The 15,150-nt window shown below is 49.2% G+C and overlaps 1 protein-coding gene across 2 annotated transcripts in view; it reads right to left on the bottom strand.

Moving 5' to 3' along the window:
- Positions 1–7,466, bottom strand: part of PDE4B (phosphodiesterase 4B) — a 174,400-nt gene extending 166,934 nt beyond the window's left edge. For both annotated transcript variants that reach the window (XM_048312432.1, XM_048312431.1), the window contains exon 1: positions 7,248–7,466. The gene's annotated coding sequence lies outside the window, so the exon portion shown is untranslated. The remainder of the gene's footprint in view (positions 1–7,247) is intronic.
- Between the last annotated feature and the right edge of the window lie 7,684 nt (positions 7,467–15,150).

Here is a 15,150-nt window from a genome sequence, read left to right as displayed (position 1 = left end):
TAAGTCTAAATAAATCCCTTATCCTGCGCTTGGGAAATTCATCCTGAATTTTCCTACACAGTCCTGAATTGAGGAATTAATTACAATTATTTTACATGACAGGAGTCTTGCACTAAAAGAGTGTTAAATATTCTTATACTGAGAGTGGGTGAATAAAAAACAAGGGAAGATAAAAAAAATGTATTTTTCTACTTCCTTTCAGTGTCTGTGAGTGGATTATTTTTCCCTTTTTTAAAAATATCTGATTTTCTGGGAATATGGCTCCAGAAGGAAACAAAGAATTAGGTGAAATAAATGTTTATTTTTATAGTTCTTCTGCCTGACTTCATTTGAACACTGCCTTGTTCTTGCTTTTCTGGGAAAAAGGCATGGAAAACCTTCCATTTAGAATGGAATTGATTCATCAGTGACCCACAAGCAGCTGGAAAAAACCCACGCTGTTCCCATGGCTCCTGAAGGAATAAGGAAAATGGGAAAAACCCAGGCCCAGTTCTCCTCCAGAACTGGACATGCACAAATAACACATCAAACTCTGGAAGTACAGGCAGGGATTTCATGAATTCATTATGTGAAAGTGCAGGGAAAGGGGCTTGGAATAGGAATTTTGGGAAGAATTCCAGAAAGGAAATGCAAAAAGAATTTGCAGAAAGAAGGGAAAGAAAAAGCGACACAAAAGCAACAGAGGAATATTCCCTTCTCCCAGCCTGGCACACCTGGGAAGAACCAGTGGGAAAGGGCATCCCAACAATTATTTGGGATGAATAGTAACAGTTATGGCAGTGGGAGACACTTTTCCTGGAGTTTCCTACGAGGAGCCTCCTTTGGAATTGTCTCCAGCAAGAGCCTGCCATGGAATCTCTGGGATCAGCAGGATGCTGTGCACACCATGGAACTCCAGCTCTACTCTTCCTGCCCTGGAACCCACTCCCAGAGAGGCCTCTCTCCAAGGATAACAACCTGGGACAAGCTTCCTGCCCTCCCCTGAGGATCCCAAAACATCCACACAGAGGTTTCTCCAGCAGGAAGAGCAGCACTGCTGGAAGGAGCAGGGCTGTGATTCCAAACTCTCCAATGGACATCCCACATCCTGCTCCTCTCTCCCTGCCCTGTCCCTCATCACTGAGATCCTGGAGAGGCCTCTCTCCAAGGATAATCCGGGACAAGCTCCCTGCCCTCCCCTGAGGATCCCAAAACACCCCCACAGAGGTTTCTCCAGCAGGAAGAGCAGCACCTCTGGAAGGAGCAGGGCTGGGAATCCAAACCCTCCAAAGAACATCCCACATCCTGCTCTGCTCCTGCCCACGCTGGTGTTACTGGGAACTCAACCACCAGCAGCCACTCCCAGCTGGAAAATGGAGAATCCTGCGCTGTGCCAGTGACACTTTTCCAATGTTAAAGTGGGATGTTTGTCCCTCCAGGCAGGAGTGGGTTTAGCCCCAGCAGCAGAGGCCCTGGGAGATTCCTGATCAGCATTCCTGAGCACGCTGTGCATCCCCAGAATCTGCTTTTCCTTGAGCAGAGTCCCATCAAACAGCAGCCTCGCCCTGAAGGTTCCCATATGTCTGACACTTATTTTCTCCTCAAGAGCTCTTGTGCTGCTGGATCATTTTCTGCTTCTCATTTGAGCTGCTGCTTTCAGAAACGGTGACTCCCGAGGCTTCATCCTTTTGGATTCCTCTCTTCTCGAAGTTCCTGCTTCCACTATTTATAGGAATATAAAGGGAGCAAATCCTCTGGCAGCTCCACTCAGGCTGTCTCCAGCAGCTTCCCTGTTTCAAAAACACCCAGGGAATGTTGTCCCTACAGCAGGTTGAGATTCTCTCTGGATTTAGGAGGTGAATTCTCCTGCAGACCTGGCCTTCTTCTTTCTTTTCTCTGCCTCGGTTTTGCATTTCCTTTCTGGAATTCATCCCAAAATTCCTATTCCAAGCCCCTTTCCCCGCACTTTCCTACTGAATTCATGAAATCCCTGCCTGTACTTCCAGAGTTTGATGTGTTACCTGTGTGTGTCCAGTTCTGTAGGAGAACCCTTGGAAGTGTCCCTGTTGCAAGGAGCTCCTCGCCAGATTTATCCTCCACATTTCCCAAGTGCTCTGGCAGCCTGAGATTTTCCGTGCTGGGATGCAGTCTGTGGCTTCCTTGAGCAATGACTGAATTACAGAAGCGTGAATGGGACAAAAATCAATGGCAAGAATTTATTTTTCCAGCTGAGCATGGTCCTAATCCTCCCCCAAAGCTCAGGAGGGATTTATCCCTCAGTGCCCATCCTGCAGGCAGCAAATATTCAATCCAGATCAATGGGAGTGACTCAGAAGCTGAGCTTTGTTTAGCAACAACAAGGTTACAGAAGGTTCTCTTCCGTCAAGGGAAATTTCTCCCCTTTTTTCTTTACATTTCAGATTTTAGGCACCAAAGCTGATTCCTGCACATCAGTGAGAAAACACCACAGCTCCAACAACTCCCAGATTCCCTACGAGCTTCAGGCAGTGCCTTAATTTGCCTTATCTCCCAGAAGGAACACAGCTCCTCAGATGTGCCAGAGGCACCTGAGCTCACCAAGGAGCCCAGGCAGAAACAAAACTGAAAATCTGGTGGTTATTTACTCAAGCAAAGGGTCAACTTCTTGCTTACAGGTTCAGAACCACTGAAATAAAAGCACAGCACCCAAAAGAATCCTGAGGAGCAAATCCTCTGGCAGCTCCACTCAGGCTGTCTCCAGCAGCTTCCCTGGGTCAGAAACACCCAGGGAATGTTGTCCCTACAGCAGGTCGAGATTCCCTCTGGATTTAGGAGAGCTCAGGTGAATTCTCCTGCAGACCTGTCTTAGAAACCCCCCCTGGCATGAGCTGATTTGCTGTTCCCTCTCTGCTGCACTTCCCTGGCTCTCTGGAGTCTCCAAGGCTGGATTGTTTCCTTGGATTTATTTTAGCTGACCTCTCCTTCCCCTCTTCTCTCTTCCTACACCTTCACTTGTAGCACAGCGAGCTCTGGCCGTTGTTTCACAAGATCTGCCTTGACTACCTCGTGAAAAAACATCCTTTTATTGCCAACAATCCCTGTCCTACTTGCTGCAGCCCGGCAAGGCTTGGATGAGGAAGGTCTCAGCACCTCCAGCAGCCTTTCATGTGCTCATTGTGGTCACACTGGTCCTGAACACCTCCTGCACGGGAGGCAAAGGCTGTGCCAGCATCAGCAGCTGCTCCCACCAGATCTGCTGCCAAAACCAGGTCAAACGTGGGGTATTATCCCCCAGCAAATTAATTAGAGAGCAAATGAGGCTGAGTTAACTCTTCAGCAGCTGGCTCAGCTCAGTGGATAGTTCTCAACAGCTGCCTGCAAATGAATATTCCAAGTATTCCTCAAAAACGTCATCTCAGAGTCTGCATCTGTTGGAACAGAGCCCAGCTCTTCCACAGAACACAAAACCACCGAGGAGGTTTTCCATCCTCTTCCAGGACACTCCGAGAAACAAAGGGGACATCAGTCCCCTCAACTGCTCTGGTGTGGAGGATCCTGGTGGCTTCTGCTGCTTTTCTGTCACCAGAAATTAATTTAATTTACCACAGAGGGGACCATCCACTGAAATACTGGTATTGCCTCACTTCTCCTGCAGCCCACAGGACAATGGGAATGCTGCGATATTCCCTGGGCAACCAACAGAAAGAGCTGAGGGAAAAATCCCAACAGGGAATCCCAGAACCACAGCAGGTTTTAATGGAAAACTGGGCCTTAACCACAGCTCATCTCCAATCCAAAGAGATTTTGCCCACTTGGCTCCAGCCCCCACAGTTCAAAGCCCATAATTCAGCATTTTTCTGGTGTTCAGCCCTAAAGGTACCAAGTTTTATCATTCTACCCCAAATAAGCAATTTTTTTCCAATTTTGCTCTATCAAATATCTCACTCTATGCAATATCTTTGCTCCACACTGTCTCAATTTCCAGCCTGTATTTTCAGCACCACCAAGATTGTCCTTAACTTCTCCCAGGCCCTGGATCTGCTTTGGTTCCACTTCATTCCCAGTGGTAAAAATATCCACAACCCTCTTTGCTCAGCTTCCAAAGAGGAGAGAAAAATCAGGAAAGAAAATGGATGGAGGGGAGGGAAAAAAATCCCATAATCCACACACACAAAACCCCACATGGACAGGCAGAAAAGGGAGAAACAACGACAAAACTAGGGGAGTTTTCTGGATTTTCCACCCCTGAGCTATTTATAAACAAAGTGTATCCTTAGGTGCCCAAACACGAGGAAAAGCCAAACTCAGGGTGCACAGAATGACATTTTTTAAGCAGCTGAATAAGCACAGATTTAATCCAGCCTCATCCTCTAATCTATTTTCTCATCACTGCCAGCAGTGCCAGATGCTGCACCAGAAAGTGCAGGAATTCCACTGGAGGCAGACACGGAATAATCTGCCCTCCCAGGAAGTTTCCTCTTCTTTCTCAGACTGGTTTCAAATACAAAGGATAACCCATTTTACCTTTTTTTATTGTGCTCTAAAAATGGTCTTCTTACATTTGCAAAATTGCTCAGACTTCTGGAGACTTCTGTGATTTACAGGAATTATTCTGCCAAGTTTTGTGCTTCAAGAACACTGCAGCAAACGGGCCCTTGGTCTAATTAGACATTTAATGAAAAATTAAGTTAAAAGATTAAATTCAAAGGCCTGGATTTTTCAATTTTGCTGCATAACCAAGAAAAAAGTTCTTAATTTACGTTCTCTGTACCATTCATCAAGCTCTTTCTAAGATTTTAATCTGAATAATGGATGTATCCTAAATTATGTGGGATATGATGGGATGAAGGGCTCACAGATGATCAGAACACTCAGAGATGTAACAGGAAACACAGCCTGGCTTCCCCTGCATGTTTTCAGCAGCAACAGGGTGGCATCAATTTGTTCTTTTTTTGTAAAAACAAGCTTTAAGCTGAAAGCTGTTTTCATAATTAAAGAAATTCAGCTCTAATTCACCTACCCCAGCTAAAGCATCCCCCTGCATCGCCTGAAACCAAAACACTGCAGCAGCAAGGAGCCCAAAGTGAAGCTGACAAATTATTTTCATTCTCTAAACTGAGGGAAAGGGGGAAAAAAACCCAGAGCATGAGTAATAACATCAGGTTAAAATCCTTCTCCTTCAAAGCAATATTTCATATATATATCCACTCATCTGTTTGCAACAGTCAGCAAGTTTAAGGGAGGTTTTTCACCTCGTTGTTTATCCTACACCTTCCCCAGAGGTTTTTTTTTCCATCTACCAAGGCTGGACTTACAGCACTGCCATAATCAGACAATTTTATTTGCTAAGGGAACCATATAAAGATTGAAAATTGGAAAAACGGGCACTTAATTTAAAGGAATAAAGGTGTTTCCAAGCATTGTTTTGTCACTGTTTTTCCCAAATGTTTCAAACTTCCCACATCTCTCCAGGGACAGCTCCACGTGGATCATTCCAAGGAAAGGATGTGTGGGTGAAAGAAACCATCCCAATTAAAAACTGCCATTTTAGGCAGGATTTTCCAGCTCCATCCGTGGCTATCCATTTCAAACATGGAAATTCCAGGGAGTTGACTGGAGTGACTTTTTAAAGGAGCCTTGTGTTCCCAGAGACGATTACTCAGCTAATCTGGGTTAAGCTTCCTGATGGATAAATCAGGATTTGAATGCTGAACAAGGAGAGGTTTCCATGTGACGTGGGAAGAGCTGGGAAGTAAATACAGAAGTGGTGGAGGAAAAACCTGAATGCATTTTTGGAAAAAAACAGCCAACAAGACTCAGTATCATCCTTTACTTCAGGTTCATATTAAAGTACTGCATTAAAAATTATTTCCTGGAATCTAAAATTCCAAAAACGAGAACAAAGCTGTACCTGGAGCACCCGAGCAGGTACAAGGAAACATTATAATAGATGAGATGACAAGAGAAACAGAGAATTACAATGCATAATCTGCCAGGAGAAGCACTTGTTGTACTAACAAGCTTTTATTCCAGATGATTTATAGATCACAGATTTGTTCATAACCTTTTTAACCATCATCTCCCTCTCTGGAGCTGATAATGAGGGGCACAACAAATGAGCGTCTCTCTCGAAGCGGCCTAAAAAGTTCTGTGTTCCACTGGATTTACAACCTGCAAATGCAATTATTCAGCTTATTCATTGCTGCTTCTTACGGACACCAGAATTCCAGAGGGAGAAAATGAAAGGCATTGTACGGATTCTGCTGAAAAGAATCTCATACAAGAGATATCTAGCAGGAATTCTCCTCAGTGCAGGTGATCTCTTAGGATGTTTCCTGCTGCAACAGATGCTGAGAATCTCAAAGAACAATTCAGTGCCCTCGTGGCTACATCCCAGCCCCAGAGATCACAGCAAACACCTCGTTCCTTAGCAGAACTGATTTGTAACTCCTCAGCCTCCACCTGAGGAGGGGAGAAAGCTCCTCTCTCTGCCCCACGGGCTCTGAGGCAGCTGATGTGGAGCCACAGCAAGGCAACAACTCCCAGATCCTCTCTGAACTCGCAACTCCCACCAGGCTCCGAACTGAGAAAAGGAGGCTCAGGAAAAACAAACTGACTCAAAGCACCAGTCAGGGAAATGATGCAGAGGAAATGTCTCCGGGAGAGGAGCATCGGGAGCGCTCATCCCACACGGAGTTCCGAGGATCCAGGGTGCACCGAGGTTTTTGGGATGGGGCTGGCCTGTTTGGGAGGGGGAATCCGGCAGGGCAGCCCCCATCCCAGGCTGCTGGGAAGGCACAAATCCCGGGAATGCGATTCTATGGAACACCATGCTGCCACTCGGCAGCCTCAACACCGCCAGGATAAAATGAGCGATTCCAACAGAAAACCCAGGCAGAAAGAATATAGGAAGAAATAGAAGGGATATAAACATATACATAGAATATCTAGAAGATGCAGAGAGCACAGAAATAAAGTAATTTAAAAAAAACCAATTAAAGTGTATATCCGTTCTCTGGCAAACCACAACCCTCGTTTGTTTGGGGGTTTTTCCTCTCAATGCCATGTGATGATTCCCCACGACTAAACTTAACTGAGGCCACCCAAACACCCCACAAGTGACTCAGTCCTTGGGCTCCATGGGCCCCGCAGCCCCGGGCACGGAGCAGGGACTGGGACCCAGCGGGACCCCCTCAGGGCCGGGCCGGGCCGGGTCCCCTCACAGCCCGGTGCCGCCTCAGCCCCGGCCCCGGGCGGCGGCCGCGGCCCCACAGGCGGGCAGCGCTTACCTTCGGCGGGGGCTCCCCGCAGGCTCCTCTCAGCTTCCCCTCAGGCTCCCCTCAGGCTCGCGCAGGCTCCCCTCAGGCTCCCCTCAGGCTCCCGCGGCCCCTCAGCGCCCCATGGCCCCGGCGCTGGCGGCGGAGCGGCGGCCGCGCTTCCCCAGCGCTGCGGAGCGAGCGGGGCCGGGAGCGCTGGCGGCTCGGCTCGGCTCCTTCCCTGCCTTCCCTTCGCTCCTCGATCCGCTCCTTCCCCTCCTTTCCCTTTCCTTCCCTGCCTGCTCCTCTCCTTCCCTTCCCTCTCCGCTCCGCTCCTTCCTTCCCTCCGCGCTCGGCTCCGCTCTCCCCTCCCGGTTCCGTCCGTCCCGCCCCGCTCTCTGTCCCTCCCCCGCCGCAGCCCCGGCCCCGGGTCCCCCCCGGCCGGGTTTGAGCCAAGGCGAGCTCCGGGAGCAGCTCTGCAGCAAATCCAGCCAAATTCCAGCCTGGATGGGGCTGGGAGCAACCTGGGCTGGTGCGTGGCATGCCTTGCCCATGGCGGGGGTGGGATGAGGGGAGCGCTGAGGTCCCTCCCAACCCAAACCAGTCTGGGATTCCAAGGAATCGAGCACAAATTTATCGGTATCATTGCATCCGTAGGGGCAGAGCAGGAGCGAGGAAGCAGCTGGTGGTGGTTTGAAGACTCTCCCTAGGGAATGTTGCCTGGAGCAGAGGACAATCCACACCCAGGGCAAGCAGCAGGGACAAACCCTGGGACACCGCGGTGGCACAGCTGGGCCAGGCTGGGATGGGATTTTGGGAAGGAATTCTTCCCTCTGAGGGAGCTGAGGCCCTGGCAAACAAGAGCTGCTCACCTCAAAGATTTCATGGCAAAGCCTCACATCTCACACCTATGGGAGCTGCTGCCTGGTCACACCACCCCAAACACCCAGCAGATAAAGGATAGTTCTCTTTATATGGTTTGTCACAGCAGGAACTTCGGTTTGATCCTAAACATGAGATCTTTGGGTGTTTGATGTCCTCATCAAAGGCCAAGTTTCTGGAGTAACAATATGAAGAACTTGGCTCACGTGGTAAAAGAGGAATGTTCTGGTCTTCAGGGCTGAGGAGCAGCATTTAAAAGGCTTAAAGAACCCACCCCAACTCCCCAAAACCTCAGAGTCCAGCAGAGAAAAATAAAATCTATTCATTATAAAACATTTTAAATGAAGAGCTAAACTGGTTATTTGTGGATGACACACAGCCCCTTGATTTTTTCCAGGGATTTATGACTGCAGCCTCTGAAAAGTGAACAGAAGGCTGCTGTGTTGGGATTCTTGCTCAAGTACCATCCCATGGCCCAATATCCCACAGACCCAGAGGCCAGACCACAGCAGGTCTTGATAAACCAGTCTTTATGAAGGAAAAGAACAATATTGAATGAAAGTTTTGTGCCACGTAATCATACAGAGGAGAAAAGATTGTCTGTCCAGCTCAGTAAAATCGAGTTAATAATTAATTGAGAGATTTCTATAATATACAGGAGTTTCTTTTAAAATATAAAACTAACTATCAACCAAATTTTAACATGCCAATACCTTCTACAAAGTTTGGGCTGCAGTGAGGAGAACCAAGGGGAATTTTTCCCCCTCTCTGCTGCCTTGGACACAGAGTCAGGTGTGAGGAATCTGGTCCAGAGTCCGCTGTGCAAAGGTGTTAAACTCTGTGAAACTTCACAGAGAAGTCACTTCTAGGTTTGAACCCTGTGGTTTAGGCTCAGGCAAGTCCTTGGAATATTTAGGAGTTGTTTCTTATCTGTAAGCACTGAACAACACAAATGATGGCAGGATACAGAATTCCGAAATGGCTGAAAGAAACTCTGCTCTTCCAGACTACAAGGCCAGGGAAATTCAAGTTTGCTCTTGGTCATTCCCAGCCTTCAGCAGCACATCCAAGCTTTTCAACTCCCTGGCAACAGGAAAGATCAGCAATCCTGATTCGGGCAGCAATTCAGAGTCATGGATGCAATTCCAGAGCCTGGGAACAAGCAGCTGTGGGAAGCAGCAGCTCCCAGGGTTCCTCCTCTCTTCCCTGGCTGGCTGACATCCTCCTGGAAGCTTGGATGCAGGTAGGGAAGGCTGATAGCAGGAGGATGAAATTAAGGAACTCCGCAGAGCTCCTGCTGCAATCATAATCACAGGCTCATGTCATTCTTATCTCCCTCCTCTGAGTCTGCCAAGCCGACTCCAAGAAGTCATCCCTGGCACTGAGATATTCCAGAGGCCCTGAGCACTCCTAATCCACACCAAAGTGGATCCTGAGAGCTGCAGCACTCCCTGATCTGCCTCTGCCCTGCTGCAGTTACCAAACACCACTCACAGGCACCAATTTTTCATTATGGAGAAGCTCTAACCATCCTAAAGGACTCCACAGCCATAAATCTGTCTGGGATCCTGCCAGCCTTGGGAAAAGGTCACTTCCCAGTGGCCAACACTGTGCAGTCACCGCCTTTGCCCTGATATTCCTGACCCCTTCCCTAGCGCTGGGCAGTGGAGGGATGGTCCAGCTTTGTGTTTGGAAAACAGAACTGTCTCAGAACCAAACCTGGGGATGTGGATCCTGTGGGGATTTGTATTCTCTACTAGAAAAGAAACCGAAGCAGTGTTTGTGTGAAAGAGGCTGGGGGAAAAGTCCAACTTCCTAAAATAGGAAAACTGTTGCACTCGTTTCATTTTTTCTTTCCTGAGGAGATTGAGAGGGGAAAAAAATAAGCTGGCAGATGTCTGTGGTTGTGCTGAATGCACTCAGATCCTCGGGTGATAAATGTGGCGGGAGAGCTGGTACAGAACAGGATAAATGGATTTGGTGAGGTCCTGTCAAAGGATACATTTCCCATTAAAATAGGAAGGCAGCACAAGGAAATGTGTTTGGAATGAGAATGGCTGGTATCAAGCACAAGGGGGTCCTGGTTCCTGTGCCCTCCACCACCCCCAAGGCAGCCTCAGAACCTCCACTGAGATAATTTTGGGGTACTTTACACAGTTTTCTGGGTTTGCTCTGGATTTGGTGCCCTCCCCGCTCCAAAATCCCTCTTTTCAGGGAGGATCAGGACATTTCTTGGCACTGCCAACACCAAGCAAAGCCAGCCAGTGACTCCCCGCAGGATTTCTTCCCCTCTGTGCCCTCGGCTCATCAAACCCAGATGTCTTTGTCATCTTCTCTCCTCTTTCATAAAGATCTTGGTGCCAGGAAAAGGGATCCAAATGAAAACTGATGGGAGGCTGTGGATTGTTGGGAGATTGATAGGACAGTATGGAAACAGGGAAAGGAAACAAATACCCTGGATACTGTAAGAGATCCGTGAATTAATTCATTGGGCAGAATTAATGAATGTTTGTGCTCCCTCCTCTGTCCTTCCAGCTGAAGGAGCTGAAGAAGCTCATGGATATCAAATAAATGGGAATTAAATGGGATATAACAGATGCTGGGAGCTGTTGGAATTTACCTCCCCATTTCATACCAGGAGTGGAAGAATTGTTGGGTTGGATATCAAGAGGGGAGAGAAGAGCTGAGCAAGGAGGGAAGAGGCGCAGGGCAGACATTCCATCCCTCCTTTACTTCCTGAGCATTATCAGGGATTTACTGGGAGACATGCATGGAGCAGCAGCTGTGCAGTGATGGATGTGCTTCCTATCCCTTCCAAAATCCCTTTGGGAGGCGTTCACGAGGCTTTTCACTCTCGGTAGTGGCTGAGGAGGCTGCAGTGGAGTCCCAAATCCTCCATGTAAATGGATAAACACAGCAATCCAGGCAGCTCCCCTCCAACAGGGTGGCTTCCCTAAAAAAGACCACCTGGCTTTCCTAGGAAAAGGGCAGGAGCTTATGGAACCACTGCAGCTTTTTATTACTTTGAAAATGCTGGGCAGTTTTTGAAGGCAGCCATTTCCCTGAAGCACTGCCAGGGCTGGAATGGAACCACTGGAATTCCTCATCCATAAACCAGCAGGCAGGTGCAGGAGATGGGAAGTGGGAAGGATTTGTCATAGTCCTAAAACAACAAGGGTAATTCCATGAATGATTTCTCCTTCTGACCCAAGCCTGGAAACCCAAATATTTTGTTTAAAGACCACAGCAAGGAACATTACAGCACTTCCTGGGGTGTGAGGCTGAGATCTCAGATTCCCATTTTTCTCTGTAGCCTGGCCTTTAAGAGGGAGGCTGGGCTTGAATCCTTAGCCATGGGCATCATCCCTGACAGAGCTGGGAAGTGCTGGATGCTCTGGAAAAAAACATGGATCAGAGCAGAAAAAATAGCAGCAGGAAGGTGGATAAGGATTATGTTGTGCCTGCTTTGGAAAAGCTGGATGTTCCCACCACCTCAGCTTTCAGGGCAGCCCCGAAGGTGCCACCAGGATCAGGGGTTGGTTTAGCAGGAAAAGGCGGATTTTTCAGGCAAGGAACTGAGAAAGGAGGAAGCTTCTGTCACTTTTCTCCTGTGCTGCAGCTTCCCCAGAGCCTGGATCAGCACAAGCTCCTCACTCCTCTTCCTCCCCCTCAGCCACCAGGCTGGCAGACACGGAGCTGACTCATCCCACCGAGTTCTCTGGGAGCATCCCAATCGCTGAGAGGGTCCAGGTGGAGCTGTGGGTCAGGGCTGAGAGAGGTGCTGGGGAAAATTCTCCTCTCTGGCTGCCAGCCCTGAACCCACGGCTTGTCCTCAGCCCAGTTTATCCAGCTGGAGGAGGATTTGTGTCTGGAAGTCAATAAATTCTGGGAAAAAATAGCCACAGACAAGATTTTTCATCCTGCAAAATAGCCAAGGCTGGAAAGTTCTTGGGTTTGATGAAGGAAGCTGCTAAAATTTTGTCTAATAAACACAAGTAACACACAGACAAGAAGTCCTGGCATTGAAGCTTGAATTCCTCATGGAATAGAATCCTGGAATGGTTTGGGTTGGGAGGGACCTCAGGGATTATCCAGTCCCCCCTCCATGGGCAGGGACACCTTCCACTAGTCCAGGTTGCTCCAACCTGGCCTTGGATGCTTCCAGGGAAGGGAAACTGTGCCAGGGCCTCCGCACCCTCCCTGGGAGAGTCTGGGAAGTGCAGAGGGAAGGGATTTTCCTCACTGTAAAGAGCTCAGTTAATTAACATCAGTTCCTTAAAACCACACCAAAGCAGTAGCCATAAAGACTTTAGTCCCTAATCCTGGGATTGGTTTTTTTGGAGAGGGAAAAAGGATGTCAAATTGGCAGGAAAGGTTCCACTGTCTTTTTGCCTACAAAAAACCCAGAGCAGATTTTTGAAACAAGAAACCCTTCTGTGTTTTAGGCTGACAGCCCTGGCTTGTGTTTCTGGGTGCTGTCACCACTGAAAGGGTCTGGGCAGGTGACACAAAGCAGGACTTGCAGGGAAATAATCTTCAGATCTCCTGAATTTCCATCTCTGCAGTTTCAACCTCCCTGTTTCAGCCAGAGAAGCCACAGAGCTCTGAGGGGGTTCCGAGCAATCTCTCCCAGCTCCAGACAGGGAATTGGATTGGAGTCCTCACAGGAATGAGGGCAGGGTTCCTGCTTCAACATCTATTTTCACATCAACTGATGGGAAAAAGAGAAAAAGGCTCCCACACTTACAAAACCACAGAATCCTGGAATCATTAATCTTGGACAAGTCCTCTGAGACCATCAAGTCCAATTGTTTCCCTGCAAGGCCAAGGCCACCACTGCCCCATGTCCCCAAGTGCCACATCCACACGGCTTTGAAATCCCTCCAGGGATGGGGACTCAGCATTGCCCTGGGCAGCTGTGCCAGGGGTGGAAAACTGCTTCCATAAAGAAATTTTCCATAATATCCACCCTGAGCCTCCCCTGGCCCAGCCTGAGGCCGTTCCCTCTCCTCCTGTCCCTGTTCCCTGGCAGCAGAGCCCGACCCCCCCGGCTGTCCCCTCCTGTCAGGGACTTGTGCAGAGCCACAAGGTCCCCCCTGAGCCTCCTTTGCTCCAGCCTGAGCCCCTTTCCCAGCTCCCTCAGGAATTCTCCTGGGGCTCCAGCCCCTTCCCAGCTCCCTCAGCCTCTCCTGGGGCTCCAGCCCCTTCCCAGCTCCCTCAGCCTCTCCTGGGGCTCCAGCCCCTTCCCAGCTCCAGGACAAGCAGCAACTAAAACGATGTTTTTCCTTTCAGAGCATATTCGAAACGCTGCCGACTGAACACAGAAAGAAAGCCAACATCCTTCACTTCAGCTGGAGCTGTTGAAAGAAATCTCTCTGGAACCATCTCCTGCTCCTGCCAGAAGTTGTTTCCAGGGTGTGTGGGATGGTTCAGGGGGCAGAAATGGGGATCAGGGCTGAGTCCATCACTGTCCCCGCTGGTCCCTGTGCTGAGGAGGGAGTTGGTCCCCTCCCAGCTGGAGTTTTCCTGACCATCCAGCTGGAGCTTTCCTGACCATCCAGCTGGAGTTTTCCCGACCACCCAGCTGGAGCAGAGGGATTCCAAGCTGTTCCTGCCAACAGCAGCCGGTCTCCGACAAGCTTCTGACATTAGGCAGGCACAAGATTAAATAATTCTTTCCCTGCCAGATCTTTAATCATCGTTGGAAGCTCTAAATGAGGCTCTGAGTGCTCCTTTGCAGCCTGCTCTGGGTCTCCTGCCCACCTGGGGTGGTGTGTCCCAGATGGATTTGGGAGACCTAACAGAGAGCTGTTCCTTGGCTTTCCCATCCCCTCCATTCAGAGAATTCTAAAATCCCATTCACAGAATTCACGGAATTCTAAAATCCCACAATGGTTTGGGTTTGGATGGAGCTTAAAGCCCATCTCGTCCCAGCCAGGGCATGGGACACCTTCCACCAGCCCAGGCTGCTCCTTCTCCTTTGCCAGGTGCTGGATCCATAGGGAAATGAGCTTCATTGCTGGAAAAGCTCTGGGAAAGTAGCACCGGGCAGGTTTGTGCTTGTCACCTGTCCCTAACTCTCCTCGTGGATTTGAAGGCACAAACGCTGCTTTTCAAGTGATTTTCAGGCATAGGAAATGAGCTTCATTTGCATCCCGAAAGGACCCATCCAGGACGATGGCAAAAGGGGGGAAAGGGGCGTTGTGTGTAAAAAAGGGTAAAAAAGGCCAGACAAGACCCTTTAATGAGCTCTGAACTGCAGAGGTGGCACCGCCGTGACCTTTATCTCTCACAGGCCCCCAGACCTCGCTGGCCACGGCTTTTCATCACCATTCACAGCCCCCCCCGGGCTGTCCCTTCCTCCATCCCTCTGCATCCCTTGTTTTCCCATTCATTCCGTCCCAGCAGGACGCTGCATTATTCCAGGAGCCATCAAGGCTGTTTTGCAGCTTCCTAGGGAGAGGCTCTCAGCGCCCGGCCCTGCTCTGCTGCTGACAGCTCCGGCACAAGCAGCTCCTGACGGGGAGTCGGTAATTAGCGGCTCCCACAGACAATTCCCTATTTTTTGTTTGGGATCGTTAGCGAGCATAATGGCACCTGCCAAACCCGCGGTTCTCCAGCCACAAGGATGCTGTGGCTTTCCAGTTTGGCTCTTTCTGAAAGGGATTTGGGGGTTTTGGGGTCTTTTTGGTGTTCCTGGGGCTGTGTGCCAGCGCTGCAGTGTCCTTGTCAACAGCAGGATCTGGGCACTGGGTCAGGCGCTGAAATCCCGGTGTTTTATTCAGAAAAACCTGGATGCACACCCCAGATAGATTTAATTCAAACCTTGACACAAGTTGCTTTCCCAGCAGAAGGAAGATTGGAGGAATGGGATCCTTCCTCTTGCAGAAATTCCCACCAGAAACCTGCATTTTAATTCCCTTTTCTCCAACAGGGAACAGGACATCTGCAATATCCTTGGCAAAAGCAGGGCCTGGGTAAGGATTTGACGGATGTATTGATCCCTTCTGTGCTTTAAAATCAGGGAATCATGGAATGGCCTGGGTGGGAAGGG

Source organism: Corvus hawaiiensis, chromosome 9, assembly GCF_020740725.1.
Source record: "Corvus hawaiiensis isolate bCorHaw1 chromosome 9, bCorHaw1.pri.cur, whole genome shotgun sequence".
Lineage (NCBI taxonomy): Eukaryota > Metazoa > Chordata > Aves > Passeriformes > Corvidae > Corvus > Corvus hawaiiensis.
Note: the sequence above shows the minus strand (reverse complement) of the source record. Positions and strands in the feature narration are given on the sequence as shown.